Source organism: Tamandua tetradactyla, chromosome 17, assembly GCF_023851605.1.
Source record: "Tamandua tetradactyla isolate mTamTet1 chromosome 17, mTamTet1.pri, whole genome shotgun sequence".
Lineage (NCBI taxonomy): Eukaryota > Metazoa > Chordata > Mammalia > Pilosa > Myrmecophagidae > Tamandua > Tamandua tetradactyla.
The window spans coordinates 75,798,178-75,823,516 of record NC_135343.1 but is presented as its reverse complement, the minus strand read 5'-3'; the positions used below and the strand labels follow the sequence as shown (position 1 = coordinate 75,823,516).

The 25,339-nt window shown below is 36.9% G+C and overlaps 1 protein-coding gene across 6 annotated transcripts in view; it reads right to left on the bottom strand.

Annotated features, from left to right (window-relative positions):
- Positions 1-25,339, bottom strand: part of LCLAT1 (lysocardiolipin acyltransferase 1) — a 259,010-nt gene that overhangs the window by 201,385 nt on the left and 32,286 nt on the right. The window contains exon 2 of one of the 6 annotated variants that reach the window (XM_077134977.1): positions 15,858-15,985. The exons of the other annotated variants lie outside the window; for them this stretch is intronic. The gene's annotated coding sequence lies outside the window, so the exon portion shown is untranslated. The remainder of the gene's footprint in view (positions 1-15,857; positions 15,986-25,339) is intronic. 6 annotated transcript variants of the gene reach the window in all.

Here is a 25,339-nt window from a genome sequence, read left to right as displayed (position 1 = left end):
AGAGGTAAATGGAGAGTCCAGGACGGGAGACAGAGGAGTCCAGTCCAAACTGGAGCAGTGCAACTCAAGAGGGATACTCTGAAAGTTGCCATTGCCACATTCATTTGACCTATTATAAGCACTCTGCTTTGACTTACTCCTGAGAAATTTAGGGTTTAAGGGAGGGCAAGGTGAATTTAGGAAAATACATTCTCAGTGGGCAGAGACCTTCAGGGTCTAAACTCGGTGAGCCCTGTTTCCTAGGACTCATTCATATGTGCACTTGCCCACTGTCTTTCCCAGCAAAGGATCTGGTCAGCCCTATGGGAGGCTGAGAAAAAAGTAGTATCACCTAGAGACTCTATACCCCGTTCTAGTTTGCTAGTTTGCTAGCTGCCGGAATGCAACACACCAGAGACAGATTGGCTTTTAATGAAAGGGGATTTGTTTTGTTAGTTCTTCAGAGGAAAGGCAACTAACTTTCATCTGAGGGTCTTTCAGGGTAATCTCTGCTGGCTTTCTCTCCAGGCGTTTGGGTTCCAACAACTTTCCCCAGGGCGATTCCTTTCTGCATCTCCAAAGGCCTGGGCTGAGCTGCGAGTGCTGAGATGAGGTAGGCTGAGCTGCTCCGGCTGTGCTACATTGAGCTCTCTCATTTAAGCACTGGCCAATTAAGTCAAACGTCATTCATTGCAGCAGGCACGCCTCCTGGCCCACTGCAGATGTAAATCAGCAACAGATGAGGTTCACATACCATTGGCTCATGTCCACAGCAACAAAACTAGGTGTCTTCACCTGGCCAAGTTGAAAACTGAATCTAACTACCACAACCCCTAAGGCAGCAGTATAAAATCATGCTCACTTCTCAACTGAAAATATATATAAATACATATATATATATAGTTTAGGGATACATACATATAGACAGTAGAATTATAAAACAGGCAAGGAGATTTCTAATATTAATAGCTGCTAGGGCATAGAGCACAGAGGGCCTTCTTATTTAGATACCATGTTGTATTTCTTGAGGATGGGGGTTTCAGGTATGTTTGCCAACAGTAATTTTTAGGATATCAAAAGTTAAATTTAGAAATCGGAGCACACCTTATATATACACTCTTCTAATTATATGACACATTGGTAACAACAACAAAAATGTTTTTAATGGTTACTGCCACTAACGGAAATGGGGTAGGCACATAGCTTTCACCAGGTAATTCACACTTTTATATTAACTCTAATTGTCTTTAAGAATAAGCATATATTATTTTTATAATTAAAATATTTAAATATTTAAAAAGAGTCTTGAAACTACATTAACATTAGTCCAGGACAGGGCTATTTCTTTGTTACAATCTTTTGGGAGTCAGCTGAGACAAATTGGAAGACAATAATTTTTCCAAGACAACTGCAAAATAAATAAGCAATATGTTGATACTGACTCAAGTGACAAAATCAAATACATAAAATGAAAGTTTGAACACTAATGTGTGTGATAGTCACTACTGCAAAATGATCACTTAGCAATCAAAATAAAAATGTTGTAACAGATAGTTAAAACAATCACTGCTGATTACTGAAGAGATTTTACCACAATATGAAAGACTTTATGTTAATTCTTTAAATAATTTAAGGCAGATGCACTTTATGGCACCCTTCTTCTTGTAAGCTAGATGAATATTTCACACCCAGATGCACCCACACTCTTTTATTTTTTCACAAGCATAAGTAAAATCCTTATGAGCCAATTAATTCCTCCTAAACCCACTAATGAATGCATTTTAAAATCTCTGGATACATGCCAATTTGCATAGCCCTAAAATGAGTAATATTTCTGCATTTCCTCTGTAATTTCTATTAAAGACTTTGTAGGGACCTGCCTTTCTATGCAGCCCACCAGGATCCACATAAACTTTGCTCACAATTCAGTAATATCAACACATCAGTCTTTCCTGATGAAATGATACGTTTCCTTTATTCCCCAATGATAACTGCATTTATTTTCCTTTCAGGCCTCAAAGGACAGAAGGCTCATAGTTAAATTTAACATTAAATTCTAGTAAGTAAGATTATAAATATAAGCTTCTCTTTCTTCTCTTGATCATTTATTTTTATTCTTAGGAGCATTATCTTATGTCCTTTATTACATCATTCACCCCTTATTGCAGGCCATTTTTTAATTATTTTTGGAAGCAGACTATTAATTTAAAATAAATTAAACAGAATGGCACGATTAATGATCTTATTCAGCTTACTCCATTACTTTTTAAAAAAAGCACAAATTGCCACTAAAGCACGGTGCTAGGAAGCCTCTAGGAATTTTTTTTTTTTGCATGGGCAGGCACCAGGAATCAAACCCAAGTCTCTGGCATGGGAGGTGAGAATTCTGCCACTGAGCCACTGTGGTCCACTTCTAGGAATTTTTATTTAAGAATGCATGCTCAACATATTCAAGGAAAAATGGTATATTACTTTAATATGCAAATCTCCAGAAGAAACCATTACAAAATTACCAAAATAAACTAAAAAGACAAACTTAAAACCTTTTTATATATTTAAGCATTTATAGCCCAGGCAGAGGAAGCTGAAAGGATAATTATATAAAGTTTGCTCTGGCACCTTTACCTGTTTGGAAAAAAACAGAAAAAAGTAAAGGAACAAGCTATACAGATTCATTCTTCCTGAAGCAGCACGAGAGACTGATACTTTTCCAGACACAAAAAGAAGGTACAGAGTTGGCAGGCATTCTAGTTAGGAGAAATAAAACACAGTTTACTAAATGTGATAAGAAACAGAACAGTTAAAATGCAGAATGAGAACAAAAGTCAGATCCATCTGAAATGAAGTCGGGAAGAAAAACCTTTAGCAAGCCACTGAACTGCAATAAAGGAGCCTATTAACACTGGGGGTTGGGTGGAAGAAGGTTCTTTAAGGAGAAGGGTTCCCCTTAAAATTGGGTAAGGACACCTAGGATTAAGTTAAAATGGTATCATTTATCCCTTTTATTTATCTCTTTAAATGAGAGATGAAATTATGTGTGTATATATATATATAATATTCATAGTTTTTAAAACCCTTATGTGATCTTATTAAAATGTATTCAGAAGTTGATACATAGAAAAAAGCAGACCACACATACTGAATGATTACATTCACATAAAGTTTAAAAGCAAATAAACTAATGTATAATGTTAGAACTCAGGGTAGTGGTTATACTGTGACTAGAAGGGCAGCTGGGGCTTCTAGGGTTTGGGTATTGCTGTTTCTTGCTTTGGTGCTGGTTACACACAAGGGTATATTTGCTCTTCGAAAATTCACTGAGCTGTACACTTCACTTATGATTTATGCACTTTTCTTATATATGTTTTTCCAAAAATGTTAATGTCATGTATAGGTAATAATTTAAACTGAGTACTCCATAAATAACCTAATAATATTTAAGCAGTTTACAAAATGAAAATGCAAATGGTCAAACACATAAAGAAATGCTGAATGTCACTATTTCTAAGAATTTGCAAATTAAAACAAAACTATTTTTTTCACACCAGCCTGGCAAAAATTTCTAAGTCTTACTTTTATTATTCTAAAAATCATTATTGGCACCCTCTCTTTCACAAATAAAGGAAAATCTGATAAACAGCTATTATCATTTGAATGTGCATACTACCATGAATTTCTTCTATTACCCTAGAGAAACAACTACATATACAAAGATGTTTCACTGCAGCATTACAGCAGAAAAATCATTAATATAATGTCCACTGAAAGGGGGAAGGACTACATAAACTGTGATACATCCATGTGATGAAACAATATTCAGAAGTTAGACAGAATGATATCAAGCTTCAATGTTCTAACATAAGCAGCTCTGCAAGATATACTGCTGAGTGGGAAAAAAAAGATGCCATTTTTAGGAAGGGGGATACAAGTAAACTCCCTTCAAAAACCCCAGTGGTATATGGTTTACATGGATAAATGTATGCATAAAAAAAAAACCCAATGGTATATAGTTTATATGGATAAATGTATGTATATACATCTGTGACTATGTTTTCCCAGACTTACAAAAATGAGGAAAAAAACTGATGGGGAATGCTCCTAGAATACTTTCTATGTGCAGTATTTTAAAATGTTTCAAATAGCATTGCCATTAATAAATAAAATCATATGTGAAGGAATAAATGCCAATAAAAATATTTCAATTAGTAACAAAAGCTCATAAAGACTTAAGATATGCAAATGATATTCATAAGAGTTTTAAAAATTTATAGAACTTACCAATGCAACTACACTATCTGATGAGCAAAATGAGGTAGTGTTCAGAACAGTATAATACACTTCATTAAAATATTTTATGGAGACAGAGGTTCCGAGATGGCAGCACAGTGAGGTGTGGAATTTACTTCGTCCTCCAGAGCAGCTAGTAAATAGCCAGGAACAGAACAACCCTGAGGCCACATCAGTGACTGGACACACAGCATACACCAGTCTGGACAAGCTGGACCAGCTGCAATTCCACACAGAACTGTAAGCACCCTAAGGCGCAGAAGCTCACCTCCCTCCCCTATGGGCATGGCAGCCTGTTTCCCAGAGGGGAAAGGAAAGAGACTTTACTAGCAGCAGAGGCTTAGCTCAACCAAGCTCCACTTGTGGAATTAATTACCAAATTCTAACTACTGAAAATAGGCCCCAAGCTCAGATAAACCTTGAATAAGAGCTAAAGGTACAAGGAGTTTTTGCCCCAACACAGATGGGGCAGGCCGGATGGAAAAGAAAAAAGAAAAAAAAGAGAGGTTTTTTGGATTAGACAACACAAAATATTTGAAAAGGGCTGGACCTTAAAAAAAAAAAAAGTGGGGGGGCACATAGAACCTAGAGATACAAAGAGCAATGTACCAACTTAAGCTCTTGAATAACAAACCTGAGGAACTGGGTCCTGCTCCGACAATGATTTTTGTGTGTGTGTGCTTTGTTTCTACTACTTAACTGCTCATTAAATAGAACTGCAAGGCTTCTCAGGCTCTAACTGCCCCAGGCAAGTGTGGGATTAAGCTTGTCTGAGAGACAAAGAGGCTAGTCAAGTGAAAGGAATTAATTCCCTGAAGGCTGTAGCTTCCCCAGGAGAGGGGTGGGGCCCAGCTCAGGTGTAATCTCTCCCTCAAGGAATTCAGACCCCAGGGACTAGAAAACTGAAGCAATTAAACCCAGCCTACAACCTCTCCTGTCTCAACCGTGCTCCCGCAGGGAGAGTCTGCTGAAGTTAAAGACACCATACCACTTTATATTGGAGGGAAACCGCAGGCTGACAAGCACCGCATACTGGGCAGGATGGGAAAACCACAGAGTCTAGAGGCGTCATAGGAAAGTAGGTCAACTTGTTGGGTCTCACCCTCAGGGAAAACTGATGCAGGTTACTCTTTCCTCCTGAAAGGAGGCCAGTCTGGTCTGGAAAAATCTGACTGGGGTCTATAATATCTAAGTAGATGCACCTAAGGGGAAAAAAAAGGCTCCATACAGGCAGGACAAGAAATAAGAAAACAAGAACTGAAAACTTCTGATCAGTTAAACAAAATCTATGCTAGATGTCTAGAATAAGCTGAACTGGATGTCAAAGAACAGAAAGAGAACAAAGTCATCAGCAAGAAAATCCTAGGTAAAAGAGTGAAAACAATCTCCAAAATAAACTAATTGAAGAAATCAAATGCCTAGACACCAACAAAAAAAAAAATAACAAGCCATATTAGGGAAATTGAAGATATGGCCCAGTGAAAGGAAAAAAACAACTCAAATGAGAAACATTTGAAACAACTTATTCAGGATGTTTGAACAGACATGGAAAATCTCATCAAAAAATCAAATCAACAAGTTGAGGGAGAATATAAAGAAGGTAATAGACAAACAAAAAGAAGAAATCAAAAGTCTGAAAAAGCAAATCACAGGAATTATGGGAATGAAAAGCACGGTAGAAGAGATGAAAAAAACAATGGAAACCTACAATGCTAGATTTGAAGAGGAAGAAGAAAGGATTAGTGAACTGGAGGATGGGAAATCTGAAATCATTCAAGTAATAGAAATACAGGGAAAAATATGAGCAGGAACTCAGGGAATCGAAAAACAACATGAAATGTGTGAATATACATGTTGTGGGTGTACCAGAAGGAGAAAAGAAGGGAAAAAGAGGAGAAAGACTAATGGAGGTAATTATCTGAAAATCTCCCATCTCTTATGAAAGATATAAAATTACAGATCCAAGAAGTGCAGTGTACCCCAAACAGAAGAGATCCAAACAGACATAATCCAAGACACGTATGAATCAGAATGTCAGATGTCAAAGAGAGAGAATTTTTGAAGCACCAAGAGAAAAGCAATCCATCACATACAAGGGAAGCCCAATAAGACTATGTGTACATTTCTCAGCAGAAACCTAGGAGATGAGAAGACAGTGATATGATATATTTAAGATCCTAAAAGAGAAAAACTGCCAACTAAGAATTCTATATCCAGCAAAATCATCCTTCAAAAATGAGGGGGGTGGTGCATGGGTGGTTCAGTGGTAGAATGCTCACCTTCCATGCGGGAAACCCAGGTTCAGTTCCTGGACCATGCACCGAAATAAGAGACAAAAAAGAAAAAAAAAAAAAAAGAAGGGGAAATTAAAACATTTTCAGATAAAAAATTACTGAGAGAATTTCTGACCAAGAGACTGGCTCTGCAAGACATACTAAAGGGAGCACTATAGGCAGATAGGAAAAGACAGGAGAGAGAGAGGTACGGAGAAGAGTATAGAAATGAAGATTATCAGTGAAGGTAAAAAGAGAAAAGTAGATATGACATGTAAAATCCAAAAGGCAAAACGGTAGAAGAAAGTACTACTCTTACAGTAATAACACTAAATGTTAATGGATTAAACTCCCCAATCAAAAAAACTCAGAATGGCAGAACGGATTTAAAAACAGTCTCCATTGATATGCTGTCGACAGGAGACACATTTTAGACCCAAGGACAAACGTAAGTTGAAAGTGAAAGGTTGGAAAAAGATATTTCATGAAAACAACAATCAGAAAAGAGCAGGAGTAGCTATTCTCATATCCAAAATATTAGACTTCAAATGTGAAACAACTAAAAGAGACAAAGAAGGATACCATGTATTAATAAAAGTTCAACAAGATGACATAACAATCATAAATATTTATACACAAAATCAGAATGCTCCAAAATATATAAGGCAAACACTGAAAAGAGAAACAGACACATCTACCACAATAGTTGGAGACTTCAATTCCTTGCTCTAATCAATGGTCTAATAGAACATCTAGACAGAGGATCAAAAGAGAAACAGAGAATTTGAATAATACAATCAATGAACTAGACTTAACAGACATTTATAGAGCATTACATCCCACAACAGCAGGATACACCTTTTTCACAAGTGCTCATGGATCATTCTCAAGGACAGACCATATGCTGGGTCACAAAGCTAGTCCCAATAAATTTTAAAAAAAGATTTTTTTTTTTTGTAGATTTGAAATCTTGCAAAGCACTTTCTCTCAGCTGGAAGGGCACATTGTGAACATGGTGGCGTCTGCTGGCTTTCTCATGGCTCTACAAAAGAGGGACTCTTTCCAAAATGTTTCCTCTTTTAAAGGATTCCAGTAAGCAATCCCACTTTCAATGGGTGGAGAGAGAGATTCCACTGGAAATCATCTAATCAAAAGTTACCAGCCATTTCATTGGGAGTCAGGATTGGAAATAAATTATCCAGGAAGGATCTGTAGAAAGTTCTGTTATCTGATGGTTTGTATCGGCTTGAACTGTACACAAAGCCAACAAGGGTTTTGCGCAATTTGTATGAGTGGAACCACTGCCAGTTTGGGCTGAAAGATGGGTGGGTGGGTCACATCTCCATGGGAACGATCAAAACGGTCCCACCCAGCAACATTGAAAGAGGATTAAAGGACATGGCTTTTCTAGGGTCCACCACAGATTCAAACCAGCACAGGTCCCAAACAATCCTGAAACCCAGCAGGGCTAACTCCATTAGATTTCAAGGTCTCAGAGCTACCTGTTGATTAATGTTTTGTCATCTGGGCATAAAGAAGCAGTGGCCCCACCCCTTCCATGAGCTTTAGCAGAGACCATGCTCTCCCAGAATCCTGGGGGAAGGCCCCATCTTCTCTGAGCACTGGGGTGGCACCACTCTTCCTGAACAAAAGGGCAAAAGGCCACCCCCTTCAAGTGTCATGGTAGGTAGCCTGTCCCCTCCAAGCACAGAAGTGGACCCACCCTTTCCACACACATGGAAGGCCTGCTCCCTGGGCCCAAGGAGATTTTTCACTCCAGACCTTTGTCTCCATGGTTCTACCCTTAAAGTCATTCTTTCTTCCACCATCCTTTCTCTGTCCCTTTCAGCCCAGACTGGCAGTGGTTCCACTCATACAAATTGTGCACAACCCTTGTTGGCTTTGTGTACAGTTCACGCCGATACAAACCATCAGATAACAGAACTTTCTACAGATCCTTCCTGGATAATTTATTTCCAATCCTGACTCCCAATGAAATGGCTGACGAGACCCCTGTTCAGCCACACATTCTTTAGCAAAGGGTTGTTCAGGTAAACCCTCACTTGGAGCTCTGTCCTCTGAGGACTCATTTCCCAAAAGCTGAGTCCTGATAGACTCAGGGAGATTCCTGATAGAACCACTTCTGGCCCAACTCTCAGAGCACACTATAAGGATAAGCTCAGAATTTTCCAAACTAATTTCTGCTTTCTTTGTGCTTAAGAGTTCAATTCTCAGCTTGTCCCTTTCCTCTCACATTTTACTATAAGCTGTAAGGAGAAGCTGTGCTACTACTTCTTCATTTAGCCTGGAAACCTTCTGAGCTAAATATCCACGTTAATCACTTACAAGTTCCCCTTTCAATCTGACATCAAAACACAATTTTGTCAAGTTCTCTCCCGCTTTATAACAAAGATCACCTTTCTCCCAATATCCCAATAGCAAACCCATCATTTCCTTCTAAGGACTCATTGAAAGTATCTTTAATGTTTGTATGTGTAACAAAAGTCTCATCAAAACAACCCAGGATTTTTCTATCAAGCACCTCAAGATTCTTTCACCATCTATCCATTACCGATTCCAAAGCTATTTCCATATTTTAGGTATCTGTCACAAAAGCACCCCACTTTGTAGCTCCAAAAACTATTTTAGCTTCCTAGCTGCTAAAACAAATATCCTACAGTGGGTCGGATTAACAAGAGGAATGCACTGTCTCATGGTTTCAGAGGCTGAAAGGCTTGCTTCCTCCTGCGGCATCTTCTGGTTGTCTGGCAGTCTTTGAGGATCCTTGTCTTTTCCATCACATGGCAATGCACATGGTGATGGCCTCTCCTTTTTCCTCCAGGCTCCACTGACTTCCAGCTTCTGACTGTTCCCCCTGGCTTTTCTTTCCATATGCAAGTTCCTTTGCTTAGGATTTCAGCCACATTGCATTAAGAGCCACCCTTATTCAAGTTGGGCACATCTTAGCTAGTAACATCATCAAAGGTCCTATTCACTAATGGGTTCAAACCTACAGAACCAGGGGTTAAGACTTGAACACGGCTTTATGTGGGAAACAATAACTCAACCTCCAACAACAGTTTTCTTAACTCATCAATAAATTACACTTAGAACACCTTGCACTAAGTATAACTCTTCTGGCAGATATTTGAAGAGAACCAAATGCAAAGCACTTAGTGGGTTCTGCGGCTGAAGCTATAGTAGATCACAGAGTATGGGCCCAGGACAGTGGCTGACAAACTTTTCTGTCTGCAACTTACAATAAGAAATTCCTATTACATCATCATCCAGTACACACACACACACACACACACACACACACACACACATATATGTACTATTCAGCAATAAAAAGGAATAAGCTATTGATACACACAACAATTGGAAGAATCTCAAAGGCATTATGCTGAATGAAAGATTTTAATCTGAGTATATTACTATATGATTCCATTTATATGAAATTCTCAAAAAAAAAAACCTACAGTAATCGAAAACAGATCAGTGGTTGCCTGGGGCTAGTCAAAGGAAATGACTAAAAAGGTACAGGATACCTTGGAGATATAGCACATTCAGTTCTAGACCACTACAGTAAAGCAAGTCACACAAGTTTCTTGGTTTCCCCAATGCATATATATAGTTATGTTTATGCTATACTATAATCTATTAAGTGTGCGACAACATTGTGTCTAAAAAAAATCCATATACCTTAATTTAAAAATACAATATTGCTAAAAAAAAAAATGCTAATCATTATCTGAGCCTTCAGTGAGTCATAATCTTTTTGCTGGTGGAAGGTCTTGCCTCAATGTTGATGTTCTTGACTGATTAGGATGGTGGTTGCTAAAGGTTAGGATAGCTATGGAAATTTCTTAAAATAAGACAAAATGAAGTCTGCAGCATCAATTAACTCTTTCAGGAAAGATTTCTTTGTAGAATACGAAATAGTTTGATAGCAATCTACTCACAGTAGAATTTCTTTCAAAACTGGAGTCAATCTTCACCACTCAAACCTTGTCACTGCTTTATCAACTAAGTTGATGTAACATTCTAAATCCTTTTTTATCATTTCAACAATGTTTACAGTATCGTCACTAGAAGTAGATTCCATCTCAAGAAACAACTTTGTTCATCCATTAGAAGCAACTGCTCATTCATTTAAGTTTTATTACGAAATTGTAGAAATTCAGTCACATCTTCAGGCTCCAATTCTAATTTTTTTCTCTTATTTCCACGAAATCTGCAGTTACTTACTCCACTGAAGTCTTCAACCCCTCAATATGATCCATGAGCACTAGAATCAACTTCCTCCAAATTCCTGTTAATGTTGACATTTTAACCTCATAAATCACAAATATTTTTAATGGCATTTAAAATAGTGAATCCTTTCCAGAAGGTCTTCAATTTACTGCCTAGATCCATCAGAGGAGTCATTATCTGTGGCAATTATATCTTTCAAAATATATTTCACAAACAAGACTTGTAAGTTGAAATAGATTCCTTGATCTATGAACTACAGAACGGATGTTGTGTTAGCAGGCATGGAAACAACATTAATTTTGTTGTACATCTCCATCAGAGCTCTTGGGTGACCAGGTGCATTGTCAATGAGCAGTAATATTTTGAAAGGAATCTTTTTTTCTGAGCAGTAGGTCTCAACAGTAGGCTTAAAATATACAGTAGATTATGCTGTAAACAGATCTGCTTTACTCCATTTACAGAACACAGGCAGAATAGATATAGCATAATTGCTTGAGGGTCCTAATATATATATATATATTTTTTTAGCATGGGCAGGCTCCGGGAATCAAACCCAGGTCTCCACCATGGCAAGCAAAAATTCTGCCACTGAGTCACCGTTGCACCACCTGAGCCCTAGGATTTTCAGAATAGCAAATGAGCATTGCCTTCAACTTCACCAGCTACATTATCCCCTAGTAAGAATCTGCCTTTCCTCTGAAGCTTTAAAGCCAGACACTTGGCTTCTCTTCTTTAGCTATAAAAGTCCTAGATGGCCTCTTCTTCCAGCATAAGACTGTTACATCTTATGCTGAAATTTCATCAACTGAAATTTATCATTTAGTATAGTCACATTCAGCAATTTTCTTAGCTAAATCTTCTGGATAACTTGCTGCAGCTTCTACAGTAGCACTTGTTTCTTCATCTCGCACTTCTATGCTATGGAGATGGCTTCTTTCCTCAAACCTTATGAATCAACCTCTGCTAGCTTCAAACTTTTCTCCTGTGATTTCCTCACCTCTCTCAACCTTCACAGAATGAAGAGAGTTAGGACCTTGCCCTGGATTAGGCTTTGGCTTAAAAGAATGTTAAAACTTTCTCCACATCAGCAATAAGGCTTCACTTTCTTATCATCTATGTGTTCACTAGCATAGTACTTCTAATTCCCTTCAAGAACTTTTCCTTTGCATTCATAACTTGGCTAACTATTGGGTACAAGAGGCCTACCTTTTGGCCTATCTCAGCTTTTGACATGCCTTCTTCACTATGCTTAATTATTTGTAGTTTTTTATTTAAAGTGAGAAATGTGTGATTTTTCCTTTCACTTGAACACTTAAAGAAGCCATCGTAGGTTATTACTTGGCCTAATTCCGATTTTATTGTACAGAGAATAGGGAGGGTGGCGGAGTGGAAGAGAGACAAGGAACGGTCAGTCAGTGGAGCAGTCAAAACACATCCAATATTTATGGATCAAGTTCACCACCTTACAAGGGCATGGTTCATGGTACCCCCCAAAACAATTACAACAGCAACATCGAAGATCACAGTTTATCATAACAAATATAATAATAATGAAAAAGTTTGAAATTCACTAGAATTACCAAAATGTGACACAGAGACATGAAGTGAGCACATGCTATGGGAAAATTGAGCCACTGAAGTTGCTCAATGTAGGCTTACCAGAACCTTCAATAAATGCAGTATGTACAAAGTACAATGAAATAAAGCACACTAAAACAAGGTACACCTACACAGCATGAAGACTTTGATGGAGTGACAGCACTGTTCTGTATCCTAACTGCACTCATGGTTACACAAATCTAAACACGTGTTAACATTCATAAAGGTACACACACACACACAAAAGGCAATTTTTAAAAAAATTTAACTGAGTTTCCTTAAATGCATTATATAGAAAGTGGTTGATATGGAAAAATTCCTTCTGGACTTATTTCCTTTCAATGCCATAGTTATAAAGGATGCTCTTTCAACTCATAAAATAAAATGATTTTGTAGAAACACTTTAGCCCTTTGCTAGTTTGGTTTTTTATTAAGATTCAAATGACACAACAACAAGTTTATCTTTTTTAAAACATCAGTAAGTTTTCTTGGTATATCAACAATAAAAAAAATTGAAGCTATTACAACAAATAAAGTCAGACTTTTCAAAAGGAACTGTCTTCCAAATTTCTTTATTAATTACAATATGTGAAAGACTATATTTAAATTAAGTAACGAGAAGCAGATCTCTACTCACAACCATTTCAAACACAGGAAGGAGGGACAGAAATTTATCTCCATAATGAGGCAGACATTACTCCATTCTCATTAAAAACTGTATTACATCACTGAACAATCTTCCACCCCCGTGAGGAAGTTATCTTTCTGATTTTACAAAGAAAGAACATGGGATCCGCAGGTTAAATAATTCAGCCCACAACTGCATGACTGATAAGGGAGTGGAGCCAATATGGGCCAGAGCTTTAAAAGATGTGCCCTGTACAAATTCATAGTACATGGAGATTTACAAATGTTAAAATTAGGAGTCAGTGCAAGACCCTAATTTGTCATCTCTAAATACTGATTTGTCATCTCTAAAAATAGATAACTGCCAAATATTTGTTAATGTGATACAAAATTCTCATAATCAGAAAGTGTGGGATTATGCTAAACAAGCCAATTTCCTGCACTGAATTTAACTACTAACAAAGAAAGCAAGATCTTCAGTATTTTTTATCACCAAGAATCAAAAATATCTAGCATTTTAAATCAAGAATATAACTTATTAGTTATGTCTATTATTTAAGCAGTGATTCAAGGGTAAAGACTTGAATCTTGAAACTTCCCACCACCCCTCAATTCCAAGCTTCTTATGGAGTTCAAATTTCTAAGCCTGGAATTCAAGTACTTCTAAAATCTGGCCCCATAATAAATTTTCAAATTTCCCCTAACTACTCAGCTTCCTAAATACTCTACTCTAACCACAGCTAGGTTCTGAATTCATCTCTGTTCTCCAAACTCAACTTGTACCTCCTCACTTTTAGGCTTCAAAGCTTTTGGTCATATACCACCTACCCATCCTGCTCACTCCATTGAAGGAAATTCAACCCATCTTACAAGACACAGCTCAACAAATTTTCCAATAACTTTTCCCAAACTACTAGTTCAAAATTTACTTCTTTCCTCAGAAGTTCTAAAACACATACTTTTCCTTTCATTATTCACAGTGCTACTTGTACTGAACTGACATTTCTCTCTCATTATTTATGTGTGTCTTATTTCTATGGAACAAGAACCCAGAACAGTAAGTTCTTGTATTATCCACAACATCACACACCTAATGGGTCATCGGAAAACATATATATTTTTAATTTTAGGTTACATATTAATTTAAGATGATGCTTAAATATATATTTAAGTGAAACATATGATGTGATATAAATATCCAAAGTACACTCAACTTAAATACAATATTACAGTTTCTTCTTCAGAATAAAAATGTTTAAAACATATGTTATCTTATTTGCAGTTAAAGCCTAAATGATAGCTTCTAAACAGAGAAAATCCAATGGAAAATTCCTATATTTCCTTTTGATAACACCCATTTAAATTATAACAAGTTTACTGGCTATCATTTGACCTTACACATTTCTCCCTGAAATTCAAAGCAGCCCTTCTATAAAATACAAAATTTGTGAAAATCTACAACAAATGCAATTAGCTTAATATTAACACATAAACAGCCAACCTTGCAAGTGGAAACTATAAACAAAAAGTGTTTAGTCTCAGGAAATTAAAAATAAATCTACAAACAAAATATAAATACAAGCTGCCACTAAAGCCAATTGTTAAGTGGGAAAAAATTTCAGGAGGTTATCTATGTACATACTACCATGCTAAATCATAAAATTCATTTAAAAACTTGGCAAATTAGGGTCAGGTAGAGGCAAAATAACTTAATAGTAAAGAGCATGGTGCTAAAGTCAAGCTTTCTAGGCTGAAACTAATTTCAATTCTAATTCTGTGACCCTAGGCACCCCACTGTGCCTCACTTGGCAATAACACTACCTGCCTTACATATCAGTAAATGCATATATGTAAGGTAAAGTAAGTCAAGTTACTGGTATATGGGAAATGCTCAATAAATACACTACTGGATTACACATGACACAAACATATCTATTACACATAACACAAATACATCCATTCTCTCAATTAATTTATTTTATCAAACATATACTTTACCCATGGCCAACTTAAAGAAAATACACTTACAAAAGTACTTAGGTTTACCAGTTATGCATGGTTTTTCTGCCTATTTCACTAGCCATAGGAACTATACCTACTTTCTTTCATTTAGGACTCTTTACAACAGTTCTACCCAACAGAAATATAATTGAGCCACATATATAAACTTTTAATTTTCAAGTAGTCACATTTTAAAAATTAGAAATATGTAAAACTAATTTTAATATATTTTTAACACAACATAGTCAAAATATTATCGTTTCAATATGTCAGCAAAATGAAAAAGATACTTTACATTCATTTTTTTATACTGACTCTCAAGAAAATCTCCTTTGTAAGTCTTGTGCCTTCTTAAAATGATTAATTTACTCTCCATGGTCACAAGACTAGTCCCTAAATTAGGTGACTATCTGGATTTGAATCCCAGCTCTGTCAGTTACTAGCTGTGACAGGTCTAACTGGTTACATTCTCAATTATAAAAATAGGGGTGACAGCAATGCCTACTATGTGGAGAGGCTGCCCTGAGAACCAACTCAGTTAGTACATATTAAGAGTTTTGAAGAGCAAGTGATACATAGTACGTACTCAGTAAATATTAGCTATTATTGTTACTAAGCAGGCTGACGCAGCTGGATTAAAACGTACACATTTGATTTCAGGTACAAGTATGCCATCTGAAAAACAAGTGTGACAGGTTTTTTGCAGTATATTTTAAGGGCAGTGGTGGGTAGCAGCTGAAACCTGACTGGTTACAGACTTTCTCTCTTTTGGGAAGGCTGTGGCCACAGGGCTATCCCCAACCACTCCCTACATAGACCTGTAGGCAGATTTACCCTTTCTTCCTTGACCACAGGAGACAGAGCTACGGGGTTCTTTCCCCACTACATCCTGCTGTGGCTTAAGAAGCTGTGACCGCTGCTCTTCTTGGACTGGAAAGCCCTCCCTTTGCTCCTGGCTGGGTCTAGGGAAGTAAAGAAGAAAATATTAAAATGGGCTTTTATTTTACTCACATGTTGTGAGTTGTATTCTCTGCACAAAGGCCCATTTATCTAGAAAGGGGGAAAAAATCTGCTATCAGATCTACCTCTGAAATATAAAACTCATCTTCAATCAGATTTAGATACTTTACAAAGTCACAAGAATGAGTTAGTGGCAAAGATAGGCCTAAAACTGTAGTCCAAATTAAGTGTTCTCAACTACAGTTTATCATGAAATAAACTGATGAATTGTCAGTACAATGGAAAACTGGTCCTGAGGCAGAGTGATTACAAATTGGGACAAAGTGAGCTGAGATGGTATATTTAATAAAATCCAAGGTCAGCATCTCAGTAATTTAAACACTGTTAATATAGTTTACACAATCTCCTTAGAGTCACCGGGAAGCTATCTTTCATGAGCATTATTTGTAATGGTATGGGAAAAAGAAAAGTAGGATGGAATTTAGGATTATTAAAAATCTAATACAAGCTCTGTACTGTCTTGTCTGGAATCTAAGACAGAATTCTAAGTATCTGGGAATAGAGACAGTCTGGAAACAGAGACTGTGACCAAACAAACAAAAATGTGTGGTCCCCATGAAACTCCTATATCCCTTGTCCCTAAACATGAGTTTCCCTTCTATCGTCACACTCCCTACCTAACCCAATATATTCCCATTCCTTCTAACCCCCACCATAACTGCCTTTCCAACTCTCTAATATACAACACCAATGCTGCCTTGGTAGGTAGGATCTAGGTGGGCTCGTGGCACAAGGGGAACTGTTATTGAATGCTAAGAATTATTTCCATTAGAAAAAAATCAAGGATTACTTAGAAGCCAGAATCTGGAAAAACAAGATCTGGAGAAATGGACTAAAGCAATCAAGCAGTTTTGAACAGAAACCATTAACAGAAAGTAGGAAGAAAGCACAGCTCTAAGGACAACGCAATCAGGCAACTGCCATGCTGGTGAAGGATGCTGAGGGATGGGGCTACAAAGCCAGCACAGTCTCAACCCGTATCAGTCATTACTGAGCATGAAGCCAACATCACTAATTTCTCCCAAGTTATACACGGTTAATAATCTACTGTTACTTTAGTAACACACTACGAAGATTGCACACACATGACCCGATTTTAGTGTGGGAATGTTTTTTAAATTAACAGCCAAAGTAATCTGATACACTTTTACTAATACCTGGAATGCTATTGTGCTTTACAGTATCCAAGCCTAACCAGAATGTAATTGGTGTGACTTTCTGTTACAACTAGCACTCTACAGGTCAACATTTCTAAAGACAGCAGAGGGGGAAAAGGTTTTTCCCTAAGTTGATGCTGAAGACCTTTAAAGCATCAATAATTTTCTTATTAACAGTTTTATTGCGATATAATTCACCATAAAATTCATCCATTTAAATTGTATCATTCAATGGTTCTTAGTATATTCACAGAGTACTGCAATCATCATCACAATACATTTTAGAACATTCACCACACCAAAAAGAAACTCCACAGGTATCCACTAATTGTCACACTCCATTTCCTTCCAACCTCTCTAGCCCTGGGCAACCACTAACCAACTTTTTTCTTTCACTTAGCATAATGTTTACAAGAGTCATCAATGCTGTGGTGTTCAGTACTTCATTCCTTTCTTGGCTGAATACTATTCTATTGCATATTCATACCACATTTTGTTTATCCATTCATTAGTTGATGGACATTTAGGTTATTTCCATTTTGGGGCTACTGTGAGTAATGCTACTATAAATATTCATGTACAGGTTTTTGGGTGAACATATGTTTTCACTTCTCTTGGGTATATACCTAGGAGTAGAATTTCTGGATCATATGGTAACTCCATGTTTAACATTTTGAGGAACTGGCCAGACTGTTTTACCAAGAGGCTGCACCATTTTACATTTCTACCAACAATATTTTGATAGAGCTTTGAAGGTCTCTGTGGTGGGGAAAACAGGGATGGTAAGAAAGTAGAAAAGTGTTGTTTTCACAAGAGACACCTCAGAAATGGGCACAACTGCAACTGCAGAGACCTCTGGGCACCAAACGAGGGCTCACCGATACAGGGTGCTTGGAAGGCAGAAGAAAGGCAGCACCGAGACAACACTACGCCAGTCACCTAACTACTAAGGGCCCATCCCATAAAGGGATATTAAAGTGACCACATAATTTCCTGTTCAAATAAGGAAAATTTTTTAGGGTAAAAGGGGCACTATTAATAACCATACCACAACAGGTGTAAAAAGAGACTGTCCCAAACAAACAAAATGTGTGGTCCCTGTGAAACTACAGTATCTCTCGTCCCAAAACATGAGTTTTCCTTCTATCCTCACCCTCCCTACTCAACCCAATATAGTTCCCATTCCTTCGAACCTCCATCATAACTGCCTTTCCAATTCTCTCAAAATAGTGAACTGGTTTCATGGTTTAAACAACGTGTGCACGCGCGCGCGCACACACACACACACACACACACACAGAGGAATTCTTTACAGTGACTGGCCAAGAACTAACTTATCCAATCCAAAAAGAAGTTGCCCTTTGGGTGTTTACATTATGTACATCCATAAATTAGCAGAATAAATGCTAAATAGGAAAAAAGCTTGTATTGCCAGAGACAAAGAAAATACAATTCTTAAAATAAGAAATTTGAACAGATTAGCTAGGGAAAAAAATCTGAATTCTAAAGTTCAGGTATTCTAGACTGGAAAAAAGGTCTGTGTGAACTAAAATGTGCTTTAAAAACTTAAAAAAAAAAGTTTCCTTGTACCTTTTCTCCTCCATCTACACTTAGTGCTTTGGTGAACTCGCCAACAGTATGGCTTTAAAAACTATATATGCATAGAGGGCTCCAATGTTAATCTTCAGCCTGCCCCTCTCATATCTAAACTCTAGGTTCATATATCCAACCACTTACTGGATAGCTCCACTTGAATATCTAAAAGGCACATTAAAACTTAATATTCAAAAACCAGTCTTTCTAGCCTCCCATGCGCTCTCCCATTTCACCCCCAGTTTTCCCCATCTCAGTAAATCCTTCCATGAACCTAAGCTGAACACCTTAGAATCATTCTTGCTGCCTCTTTCTCACACTCTACTTCTAAACTCTAGGCAAACCCTGATAACTCCTGCTTCAGAACACGTGTGTTCGCTCCCTGTCCACTGTTGCCACTGTGGTCCAAACCAGTATCATCTCTCACCTGGCATTCAACACTGTCCTGTCTGGTCCCACTGATTCTTCCGCACACCTCTGTTCTCTATTTAGTGGTCAGTGACCCTTTGAAAACGTGAATAACATCACCCACTCCCTTGCTCAAAACCCTCCAAAGGCTTCCAATCTCATAGGAATTAAAAATCTTACACATTTCTATCTTTTTACATTACTAACCTTCTCCCTTATTTCACTCCCCTTGCCCACACTGGTCTCTGTTGAAACCTGAACCAGTCAGACACACTCCCACCTCAGTGACAAGAGTACCTGTGGTCCCCTCTACTTAATTCCTCTTCCCCCAGTTAGCCACGTAGTTTCTGTTCAGCCCATTCAGTCTCAGCCCAAGGGTTACTTTCTCAGAGGCCTTCTCTGACCACCCAATTTAAATTGCAGCACCAACCCCATGTAACATATACTTCAGGTGCATCCATATTGCCTGCCCCCTCCCACACCCAACCCTCCACTTCACTTTTGCCCAGACACTGTTCACATTTAGCATTCTAAATGTTAACTTGTTGATTGTTTATAAGCTCCAAGAGGGCAAAGATACGTGTCTGTTTTATTTATTACTGTACCCCTAGGGCCTAGAACATGTAAAAGTTTAATATTTACGGAAAGGAGAAAGAGAGAGTGCGGAAGAGAAGGAAATGCCTTCACTCCTACTTCATATTTCACTAGATTGTAACATCTTTGTTCTCATTTATTAAATAATGGGTTTTAGATCATATTTTTCTTCTTTGAATAAAGTCTAATCCGAAAAAATTATGAAATAAATGACAAATTAAACACGATTGCAGACACCAAAATCAATGCCTCATTTTAAAGATTTGTTCTTAACTTTTCAGACTGCGAAAGCTGAGTACCATGACAAGTACAAAAGAAACATAAGACAAAGTCACTTTCTTCCAAAAGCCTATAGTCTACATGAGCAAGCCATGAACAAAATAAATACATACTACCTTCATTTTTTTTTAAGTGAAAACAAAGACATAGTAAGTACCATAGAAATCTGGGAAGAAAATGATAATCAAAGTGAACTGGAGTAGTCAGGAACGGCCACCTAAAGGAACCGGTATTATCAGTATAGGTTTCACAGAAGTAACAGATCTAGACATCTGATGGCCTATACAACAGTTCATTTCTTGCACATGTAACAATCACACGGTAAGGAGGAGGGCTTGGGCTGGTGGGACAACTTTTCCACCCAGTTATTCAGGGACCTGGGGATTGGCCTCGTAATTCCCTAGTTCCACATAATCATATGCACCCAGCCGGCAGAAGAGGAAAGAACATAAAGGAACACAACATTATCATTTTCAGTCACATTCCACCAATGAGAACTCAGTCACATGGGAAATGAGGGCCAGCCACGCTCAGAAGAAAAGAACAAATTACTTACTATCTTTGCCACAAGGAGGATTTGATGGGAACCATGAAGCTGAGAACAGGAGAACCACATGAACAAAAACAAACAAATTACAACTAAGCAACATTATACCAGAAGAGCGAAAGGACAAACCTAAGTATATTCTGGGAGCACTAAAAGCTAAGATTGTTTAGGTCAATGGTTCCCAAACGCGAAACTAAAGACCAATTCCAATATGTGTCAAAGTTTCTCCCAGTCTACCATGAAGTGACAAATTAAGTACAGGTTGGTAAAGTATTAATAAAGCTAAATAAAATTTGTTTTTCTTATTATACATTTATTATATTCAGGTTCTCTAGAGAAACAGAATCAACAGGAAACACTCACAAATACAAAGTTTATAAAAGTGTCTCATGTGACCATGGGAACGTAGAGTCCAAAATCCGTAGGGCAGGCTGTGAAGCCGGCAATTCCAATGGGAAGGGTCTGGATGGACTCCACAGGACAGGCTCACCAGCCAAGACAGGAAGAGCCTGTCTCTTCTGAATCCTCCTTAAAAGGCTTCCAGTAATTAGATTAAGCATCACTCCTTGCAGAAGACACTCTCCTTAGCTGATTACAAATGGAATCAGCTGTGGATACAGCTGACATGATCATGATTTAATTCTATGAAATGTCCCCATCGCAACAGACAAGCCAGCACTCGCCCAACCAGACAAACAGGTACCACCACTTGGCCAAGTTGACACATGAACCTGACCATGACATTTATATTTCTATCTTGTATGATTTGCACGCAATGTGATATCATAAAATAAAAACTTCATGGTTTAATTTTTTTTGTTCTTAAACATGTCAGTTATGTTTGCCAACAGTTCTTGCTAAAATAATGCCCTTTCCTGACTACAATGAATTCAGTCTTTGTCCCATAGGCAGTAGAGATTTATTTTTCCTTTCCAGTAATTCTATATTTTTAATGTTCTCATATTTTCTAAGAAGCCTATTTTGCTATAGAAATTAGAAAAGACTCACTCCTAAGTAGACATAAGGTTTTTTAAATACAAGAAACAATAGTTACCTGACAGTGGGCAGAAAGTCTTTTATATAAAAGCTATACTCAAAATGTACATACATTAATGGTAGCCCATGACAAACTCCGGGATCTGTCCTATAATTACTTGTCAAAGAGTATTTTGAAAACTATTCCTCTTTTTTTTCTTTGCTTAGTATATATGTTATATTATAGAATAAAAAGGTTTTTTTTAATGTACATACATCAAAAGATTAAAGAAATATTTGATTCTCTTGGACCCAATTTCAAACTCTTATATAACATTATATATGAAAAATACTAAGCCCCAAAAGGGAGTTTAAGAAAGCAAAGCAGTTAATCAGCCAGCTAAACAACAATCTGCTATAGCACTAACTTAAAAGTTCCTTTTCTAAAATAACTACTTAATCTAACAATGGCATAAAAAACTATTCTAATTATTTACTGTAAGTTAGGGAGGAAAGTATTTAGTTGACCATAAATAACAATAAAGTAAAATGCCTTTTTGTTAGAGAAATTAAAGCGCCATCATCAACTATGAAATAAAAATGAAAATTTTATTTTGAATAAAGGAATGTTAAATTCAAACACTAAAAAGATGACTCGACCGTTAGGGGGAAGAGAGAAATGAGATTATTTTGTCTTTATTTTAAGTGTCAGTGGCTGAGTGATTTCAAACAGAGTCAAGAGGTTATCATGGAGGTTATTCTTATGCATTTTATAGATTAACCCCTTTTTAATTTAAGGTGTATTAGAGAGCCTAGAGAGAAGTGCCTGAAACTGTAGAGCTGTGTTCCAGTAGCCATGTTTCTTGAAGATGAATGTATAATGATACAGGTTTCACAATGTGACTGAGTGTGAAAACCTTGTGTCTGGTGCTCCTTGTATCTACAGTATTGACAGATGAGTAAAACAATATGGATTAAAAATAAATAAATAATGGGGGAACAAATGTTAAAATAAATTGAGGAGACAAATACTAGTGAACAAATGAAAGGGAGGGGAACGGGGTATGTATGTATGAGTTTTTCCTTTTTTCTTTTTATTTCTTTTTCAGGAGAGATGCAAATGTTCTAAACATGATCATGGTGATGAATATACTACTATGTGATCACACTGTGAGCCACTGATTGTACACCATGCACAGAACACTTGTATGTTAAGAATGTTCATGTTTGTATGTTGTTTTGGTTTGATAATAAAAAATAAATTTAAAAAAAGTGAACATTTAGGAATTATTTATGACCAATAGAAATAGGAGCTTATTAAAGACAGAGTGCTAAGTCCCTAGCCTCTAATAGGATCACAGCTCTATGTAAATCACTTCTTCCACCCTTCTACCTACACACTCCCAATGGCAAGGGTTGAGAAGGTGACACTGCACAGCATGCCTCCTTAAAAATGGGGGAAGGGCGGGCCACGGTGGCTCAGCAGGTAAGAATGCTTGCCTGCCATGTCCGAGGACCCGGGTTCGATTCCCAGTGCCTGTCCATGTAAAAAAAAAAAAAAAAAAAAAAAATGGGGTAAAAGCTGGTAGAGAAATAAACACAGTACACATCCCATTTACTGGAAACCTGGTATACTGCTTCAGTAAGTTCCAAACACTCATGTAAATGTTAACCATACATCTTTGCAGTCAGTTTAGAATTATTCAGCTAAGGAACCAAACCAAATGAAGCCAACCATGCATGGAAAACATCTGCTGATAATTTCTAAAGTTAATGATTTCCAAAAGTAATTTATAACTGTTTTCATAATGCTTTCCACGGAAAATATTCAAGTATTTATGGGTGAAAAACCAGCCTGAGTTAAGTGGAATTATTATAAAATACTACATAGAAGATTGTTATGCTGGGATAATTTAATTAATGAGTTTTAAAGAATTTTCTGCTAAGGTAAAATAGTTTTCTTGTTGTTGTTTTTTATTTACTTTTAACACACACATACCACTTCCATGATAAAAATTTGAAAAATATTTCTACAAACAAATAATTATAAGTTGGTGACATTCAATTCATCATACATTTGGGAAAATGCAATATAATTTGATAAATAGTTCAATTTCACTATTTAAAATTGAAATCACTTTTAAAAGACTGTCTGCAAATATGCTACCAAATGTCACAATTTTATACAAATTGTGCGCACACTTGTACACTCTGATGATGCCACTTTTAGTCACATTAAATGCTGATGGCTAAGATATACAAGAGTGTAGAGAAGCTTTACCTTGCTCTCCCCTAAGCTCTGGACAAAGAAACAGAAACTAGATCTCATTAGGGATTTTATGCTATAAATTGCTGTTGTATGCATTACTCTTCTAGGTACATTATCTTAAAATTACAGTAGAGTAATAATATTGGTTAATGCCAAAACCAAAGAATTATATGACATTGAGAAAACATTAAAAATTTAAAATAAGAGTCTCAGATCTAGGTTCAGAGCACAAAAGGAAATTCTATAAAGTAAATCAGCATCAAAAAAAAATAATACCAGAATTCAATATTTCCAAATGAGACCCATATCCTTCAAAATGAATGACCTGGAGAATACAACTCTTATTCAAACAATGCTATCAGTATTTAAAATGTTTTTAGAATTCCCTTTCTGGAAATCTCTGTGGAAACCTTAACAAATCCTCAAACAATGGTGACAAATCATGAAACTTGGAAAGCAGATCTGAACTTCTGAAGCAATGAAAGAGTCACATGAGGCCTGCTATAGAGAATAAGATATATATTATTGGGCTCACTAATCAATATCTGGACCAAAATGAGATGTAAACATAAGGCAGTAAGACTAATTTTCTTGTGAGGCACACCTGGAATGTAACGATTACCAAGTGCCTGCCCCAAAGCATTTCTCATTTAGAAGTCAATATAACTCAATTTTACAACTGTAATATCATCCAGTCCAACCCTCATTTACTAAAGAGGTGAAAGAAATTGCCCCACTTCAACTAGATCAGGTTTCCTGATTACTGGTTCAATATTCTTCCCCATACACCACACTACCTCATAAAACAAAACAAAAAGACAAACAAGCAAACATTTACTGACTACCTACTATGTTCAAGATATTATGTGATATTAAGCTACTCCCAAGAAACAGTAAGAAAATTCCATCTATAGGTGAACAGCTATGAGCAAGTTTGCAAGGTTAGAGAAAACTGAGCAACAGACATTGAAAAAAAATCTTTTAAATACATTAGGGGTTGTAGTTTTAAATTCACGTTAAAGCAACTCAGAATCTCAAAAATTCTGCAAGGATATACAATTTGATTTTACAACACACATACATGCATACACTTTCCATAATGCCAAGTTTGGCTGCTATCTGGAGACAACAAGGACAAACTGCAGAAAAATCAACTAAGAGGATGGATGATAAAGTAGTTCAGGTTCAAAGCGGTTTAGGCCCTTAACTAGGTCTGGTTTTGCATGGTCTAGACCTCCCACAACACACAAAATAAGCCAAACTTCATATGACTCAATCAAAATGTATGGGGACATGCTTTTCCTAGTGCAGATGTTTAAAAAAAATTAAAGACGAGCTGTCATCATTGCTTAATAGCATTTATTGTGCATCTACTATGCAAAATACTGTGCCAGCCATCTCTGTTCACATCAGCTCACTTAATGCGCATAACAACCCTCTGAAGTAGGCACTATTATATACCCATTTTAAAGTT